Genomic DNA, 7,974 nt, shown 5'->3' on the forward strand with positions numbered 1-7,974 from the left:
ATACGTATACATTTGCACGTATGCATATGCGAATGCGCGTATTATGTATGAGCTTCGCGGGACAGTTAAAACGAATTTACGCGACTCACTCTCTCGATCATCATTCTAAATCAATCATCGAAAATGAGCTCGTGGACTAATTTACGTTACGCCGGCGATGTACTAAGCGGAGCGCAGTTCACCGCGATTCCGCAGATATCGTCGTGGCTTCTTCGGCGGCGTAAGACGGAAAGCTTTTTTTTTTTTCTTTTTTTATTTTAAACCGCGCAATTGCTGACGATTGTTTAGCTGATAATCATGTGTCCCTGATTGTCAGTTTGCGCGATCTATTTTCCGCGGGATGATCTTCGGCCGCGCAAAGTGAGCCGTGCAATCTCGCTTTTAGGATACAGCGCAGGCAAAGGAGAAGGTGAATAATGGTGACGGAAGGGACGGAAGAAGGGGAGAGGTAGGAATATTTCGGCAGAACAGAGGCGGAGACAGATTTCAGCTGGGCAGCGCGCGCGGGTGACGTGATATTAATTAACACGAACCCTTCGACTCTTCCGTCTCTCTCTTTCCCTCTCTCCTCCTCTCTCTCCTTCTCTCTCTCTCTCTCTCTCTCTCTCTATTTCTCTACCTCCCCACTTCTCTTTCTCTCTCTTTTGTGTTCGCACGTTTACCCTTGGAGGCGTGGAGCCGAGAGGATTCAAGTGTCACACGAGACGCACACAGTCGCGTTTTGCACACCTTGCACCGACGAGCGGAAACTGGGAAGGCTTCTCTGGCAGGCAAAACGATCCGCGACGTTGCAACCTTGTTGCAATCTTACGCCATAATAGGGTGGGAATATCACGCTACAAACATTTGTGCAAAGTTAAAGGAGACGACGCCGCCTCGGTTGCACGACGCGCCACCGCACGCGTCTCGAAAATGCCTGTAATCGAGTGAATATGAAATATACACACACACACATATATGTCTATATTTTTGAGAAAATTTCTTATCTAAACATTCGAACTGTGCGAAAAATTTATCGATACAATGTGGCTTTCGATCTTAAAAAGTTTAGAAACAATGTTTTTTTTTTTTAGTGCAATTATATTATTTTTATATAAATACAATTTACCGAAAGCGTGCTTGACGTATAATCTATTTTCTTCAAAATTAGCTTTTTTAAAGCCACGAAAATAATTTCGCCCAAAGGGAAAAAGAAATATTTTTCGCTATTTTTGTTATGTTTACACTAACTGAGTCGCGGATTTTGAGGTACTCGCTTGCATCGCCGGTGCAGAATGCACTCGCGGCGCAACGTCGATTTACAGCGTGAATTACGCCGGTGCGGACGCGCGTGGAAGCTTTTTTAAAAGCACGAAAAGCGAACGCGAAAACAGCAGCGAACGTGTCTACGGCGACGGGCGACAAACGCCGTTTCGGAGGCCAGGCACGAGCGCTCTGGAAATTGTTTTCTTACCCTTTTTCCGTCAATCCGCGCGAGCGCGCGCACAGTAAAAAGGGCGCCCACCCCGCTTTCCTTTTTTTCAGCTATTACATTTTCCCGTGAACGACGGACGTGACCACCGAATACGGTGTGTTTCTCCAGCGCGGATATCTAACATATGTATCGAACGTGAGAATAAACACGGACGACTGTCGCGTTCCATTAACGCCTCTTGCGTGCATCACGTGTTGCGAGCTGCTTTCGAAATGCAATAAAAAGTTCCACAATTCTTTAAATTGGTTAGAAATACTCGCGCTTCACCGGATTTATAAGTCTTCCGCGATAATTCGGGATAAAATATTCGTCTTACAAATATGTATGTTAGAAAAATTTCGTGAAACTTGTTGCAAAAATTTAGACTCGCGAGTACACGCGAAATGCCGCTGCCATATAAAGTCAAAGACTTAATCACAGACGAAACGTATAGCACTGAGACATTCTTATAGTCTCTCGAGACGAAAAATGGGCGCTATACTACATAAAATACAAGACCGAGAGAGTTGCAGGTTCCGGTTGAGGATGTGTATACGAGCGTGTATATGATATACATCGATATCGCGCCGAAGTTCTCATTTCTCCCGAGATATCGGATTTTTCCGGGCCAACCCTTCCTTCCTCTCTAGTTCGCGCTCTCTCTTTTATTATCCCTCTACGCCGCCTACTCTCCGCCGCCGCCGCCACCTCCGTGCGAGCCCTTTATACCAAACAAAGCAATCTCGAACCCGTAGCGACGACGACGACGACGACAACCCCTACGTGCGACTGCTAGGTGACAATTTATATACCCAGGCCACCTATGTAATAACTTACTCACTCGATACGTCTTTCTCGCGCGCGAGACGACGTTTTCACGGCTTTGTACCTCCGCGGGCTTGTTACCGCGAGAGGATTGCATTGTGCGACTATTCGAAACAGTATGCGAGCTTACTCTCTCGAAAATGCCATCGAAAGCTCGAATCTTCGTTATTGTCTTTTTCAACAACGAGACGTTTGCCGCGTAATCTTAAAAATTAAATGTAATTATCGTATTTCTGTTGTTATTCAACTCGTGAACAAAATTAAAGAGTGATAAAGTATTTTATAACGTTTAACTATTTAAAATTATATTTCTCACGAAATTGCTGAACTTTAACACGTCTCAAGAAATAAATGTAAATTTTTAAAATACATTTTAACTCGAAATTACTGTTTGTACATTAATATCTTTTTAAAAATTTATTAATTTATTAAAGAACTAAAAAGGCCTCTTGTCGGACCGAAAATAACAATTTTAATCGCTCATTACAATAATGACAATTTACTGCGCAGCGTGCATCGTGAACGTTGACCCTTTATTAAGCGCATTAAATGTAAGGGCTGTCGAAGCACAGCGCGATCGAAATAATCGCGGCACGACACGTAAGAGTGTCGATGCGATATGTGTATTTAATGCGCGCGTTATTGGGGCGAAGCAACTAATAAAGTCGATTTCACGCACGATTCGTTGCGTTCGACGCGCACGCGAATAATATAACTCGAGCACTCGGCCCGCGGCTCGTCAGCAACGACAATGGTGCATATACGGGGTGTATTAGAACTATCGCACTTTGTCTCGACCGCAGATATTCGGAAATCCAAACTGAAAAAGACTAAAACTGCATCGTTAGTCGCCGAGCTGTAAAATTCAGTGGAACGTGAAGAAATATAAATATAAGAATTTAAACAAAAATGTTTTCCTTCAGAGATGTATATGTGAAAGCTTCCTTAAAAAATAAACGATTTTGTAAAAATTTATAAAATAACCAAGTGCAAAATGTAAAGTAACAAAATTTCTGCTCTCCAGCTAATTTTGAGTAACATTTTTTAATGAGTATGTAATTCTAGATATTTTTAATGAGTATGTGATTCTAGATCAAGATGAAAGATGGAAGACTCTAAAGAATATCGATTCAGATCAAGAGAAATTTTAAATTTTTGGTAAAAAAAAAACTTGATATTTTTGTCGAAAATTATCCCAAAGGGAGTGTAATACTTTTAAAACACCGTGTACACCGACACGTATGTATTGTTACGGGATAAGAGACATCGTATAAGTCTGTGGCGTCATGTGCTCGTAACTGCCCCCTATCAGAATAATATTATTATCCCGGCCACCCCACGATTATCCTGCAATCCGCGTAGTGCTTACTTTTCGTGACTTTGTTTCGTACACGTCACCGAAAGCTGTTGAGTCGCGTAAACGGAGTGATAAATGGAAATCCAGATTATTGTCTCCGCGCGCAACGAATCTTGCTTTTCGGATCGAGGCGGAAATCACTTTCGCGAAATAATCCAGAAATCCTTCACGACAGGGATGAGCATCTGGATGCTTCAACAATTGTGTTTTGATCATATAATTTTTTAATATTTTACAGAAAAATATTTCTACACAATCATAAATTACAATCAAGGAATAATAATTGTAAAAACACATTTTTATATTTTCTACATTTTTTTTTTTTAATTATCCCAAACGTAAAGAATTTTTGAACAGCCGTATTTATCATCAGTTTGTTTTAAAATTAATGTATTTTTTATTTTTGAAACAAAATTTTATTTTTAAAAAGAATTTTTTATGCATTCTTCTTTATAAAATTGAACCAAAGATGCAGTTTGCAACACGCACAGTATATTTCAATATAATATATCTCATAATTTTTATAGTACCAGAGAGAATAGTCACAGCGTTAGCTAATTGCTCTCGCGGAAAGATCAGTTCCAATTAATGTTCCCATTGGTCGTACAACTTACCGCTTAAATATCAATTTCAAACAGACGGTATCCTTATTAGCATTAGCTCGGCAAGTACGACAAAGAAGTTTAGGTACGACGCTAGAAAGTTCAAAGATGCAAATAAGGGTAATATCGTGGCGGAGGGGCGAGCGAGGGAGGACGGGAATCTCGTAGTTTCCTGTCTCGTTTACACTTATTGTCGGAATTATTTCATTTGCGTGGAGCAAGAAATTATGGAAATGTGAAATTATTATTATGAAATATATGAACAGTTGCGGTAAATTGCATAACATAATTGGTGTATAAATTATTAACTATACATTTGATCTAACAATAATATTGTGCAAAGTAGTTTTTTTGTTGTAATTGCTGAAATTATCAAAAATTATCGAAGATGAGGATAATGTAGGTTATTCGATCAGAAGTGAGTTCATAATTACTCCACCCTAGCATTATACTCTCGGCATGGCGAAATAAATCATTTCTCGTTTCCCCTCCCTTGGCGAAGTAACAGTAGTACCGCTGTTCAAACCCCAATTTATATTAGGTAATTGAGGCGCGTTACGTTGATCTTTCTTCATATCGTTTCAATATAGTGCGAGAGCAGAAATCATTTCTCTACGGACTCGTAGCAAAGAGCGCGACAAATCAATTTCGTGTTGACAAATATTATCAAGCTGTCGTTTTTGTTAGACATTGGTTCAATATTAGTTCCATAATTTCAGAAAAATTATATAAATCTTTCGTTACTTATTTCTTCTTTTTTTTTTCATGAGACGTGTGTATTTCTCGTCGATAGAACGAAAAGATCGATAGTGAAAAATATAAGACTTCCATAAAACGAAGTGTCGAACCGTCGTGATTATTCATCGTTGGGGCTTTTAGAAACGAAATCGCCATCGCTGCGGTCGCTCATAGGTCCAGCACGTCGGATGAATGAATAATTATTCCGCACCCCGCGTACGAGACGAATCGTTTCTCGGCGTTACTCCCTTCGCCGGAAGTACCTATACCGAACCCGCCTCCAATTTATATAAGCTAACCGAGTCGGCGCCCCCCCCCCCTCGGCCACCCTCGCGTCGCCCGGTGCCCGTATAATAATTCCGCGATTCCCTCCCGATGTTCATTTCATTATTTTTTTCCTTCTTCGTCGTGGCCGCCTTCGCCCTCTCCTTCCTCTCTCCTTCAGGCCGCCACTTCCATAACCGCTTCTCCGCAATCCACCACCACCGCCGCCGCCGTCGCTGAGAGGGTGATAAGTCGTGACGTCGACGAGGCAGAGGTGATTCCGAAGCGTAGGCGTGGTCGCGGCATCCCACCCCCGCCGTCGTTGTTGCGGGGACCGGCGCCGGCGGGGGGATGGGTGGACTCGGATTCCGTAGGGGGTAGGATGGCGCGCGGTGCACGCTTCGCGTTGGCTGCATCCGACCCTCCACCCTCCACCACGTGGCCGAAACCGGCGGGTGCGGCGCGGCGCGGCGCGGCGCGGCGGTGGACGTACGCCGTTATAGAAGGTGGAAAATCGTGTAAGAAAAAACCCGCGGCACTCTGCGCCAACCTCATCGGCCTCTTCCTCTCCTTCTCGCGCCCACCGCCGCCTCTCCTCTCATCTCTTTCCCGTTTTCAAATACCCTGCCGGTAATAGACGGCGCGGCTCTACTTAAGTGCGGTGCACGTCGCTGCGCCCCCGTCCTCCCCCCGTCCGACCGCCCCGCCTCACCACCCCGTTCCCGCTCCCTCTCGCCCTCTTCTTCCGTCTTCTTTCCACCCGGTCTTTATTCCCGCGCGTTTAAAAGGGACGTATATATGTATGGCCGCGTGTACGCCGCTTTTATGTGGAATTCTTGGGGCGAGCATCGAGAGAGAGAAGACTTATCACGCCGCTGTCAGGAACGCGCCGCCGTCTATGTACGCGTCTCTCTCTCTCTCTCTCTCTCTCTCTGTGTACGCGGCGAGTGTGCGCGCTCGTCCGCACGGTCCTCTCGCATCGGCGTCGTGCTCGTTAATTTAATTAACCCTACGGACATTTCCGGCACGGACGCGGACGGCCAGCGTGCTCGGCCGCACCTTCCACGATAATGCGCACGCGGATGCACCCACGCGGCATCGTCGTCACTTTCGTTGACCGTTGGCGGGCGGGAGGGGGGGGGGGGGGGTAAAATTATGCGCGCAGAGTGACGGCAAACGTTTGGGACAGGAGATTTTGCGGATGCCTTTACGCGCTGCAGGTTGGGCCTGAGACAATTGTAGCGTAATCTTGGTGCAAAATCTGGTCGAACTTTTTTCAAGTTTGAGCTAAATTACGAGAGCAATTGGAATTGAAAGGCTCATATATTAAGTTCCACGTTTCACTGAATATTTCATAGCTTAAGACAGACTTGTTTCACCAGCTAGATTTTATTTTGCTCCTAAATATTGAGAAATTATACAAAGACGCTATTATTGTAACGTCAAGCCTAAAAAAAAAAAAAAAAAAATCCAGACTCGACACCTGTAAATAACAGAAGAAAGGACAATTTCACCTTTAGACTGCTATATGTCGTGCGTATATCACTGCGCGGGCGATATTGAAAAAACTTTTCGAATGTCTGCGGGGAAAGTGAATGTAAAAGAAATCTTTATCGCCATCGTAAAAGCCACAATTAACTTTTCGATTTCCGCCACCGTGTCGGCTGCATTAAATATCGGTTATAATAAGCCCGCGAACAACTTCATAATATCGATATAATCATTACCGTGTGATTATCACCCGGAGAAATCGGCGCGATCGTGGACGATCGCCAAGTCTCCCACTTTGCGTCATCGACTATTATTATTATCGTCATTATTGTTATCATTATTACTACGTGCCGGTGGAATCGCCGGGCGGAGAGAAGCTGCGAGACTCCCTTTCCCTCTCTCTCTCTCTCTCTCTCTCTCTCTCTCTCTCTCTCTCTCTGTCTCTCTCTCGCCGGCGATAATATAATTACCTATACCTACAAGAAAATTACATCGTACCCTCTCGCGCCGCTCCACAAGTCCGTGCAACACGTACACGATAATACGCGCGCGAGTGCGAGATAATAAAGTTGATAAGAGTGTAGAGGGCCGCTCTGCAATCCCTACCCACCCGAAAGAGAGCAAACGGGGTAGCGCCGCCGGGGCGAGGAAGGGTAAGGGCGAGCGGCGATACGCGAGGAAGCGGTTTGGTGCGAGCGAGAGAAGCGCCGAGGGGGCGCCGGAAGGTATGCGGAGGGGTGAGTGGGCGTGGCCGGCGTCTGGCGGCGAGGCAGGCGATTGGACGGTCCGCGGGGCGGCTTCGTCAAATAAAATCCAATCGTTGGGACCTAAAGGAATGCGAATCTCCAGGCTTTTTTCCTACCCTTGATACGGCGAGGCGGCGAGTCGCTTACCCACCCCACCCCACCCCTTTGCGTCACCCCCCCTCCCCCCACCCACCCCTCCTTCCCGCCGGGGAGATTTTCGTGCGCCTTCCGTCCACCTCTCTCCCACCGCTGCCCGCCTTTCTCTTTTCCTTCGTTTCTCAAGGGGGTTGCGCGCAGTGCCGTTTGATGGGAGTATGATTTTATTACGGCATTACCGAGCGAGCCAAACCCCGAATTGCTCGGCTTATAGTCCGTATTATCTCACCTAAGAGGGAAAGAAGGGGCGGCGGGGAGTCAGAGGAAGGGGCGGATCGGTGAATGGAGGAGAGGGATACGTCGCACGGAGCACCCACCCCTCGCGCACCCTTCTTCGGTGTA

This window comes from Linepithema humile, chromosome 3 (genome assembly GCF_040581485.1).
Source record: "Linepithema humile isolate Giens D197 chromosome 3, Lhum_UNIL_v1.0, whole genome shotgun sequence".
Classification (NCBI taxonomy): domain Eukaryota; kingdom Metazoa; phylum Arthropoda; class Insecta; order Hymenoptera; family Formicidae; genus Linepithema; species Linepithema humile.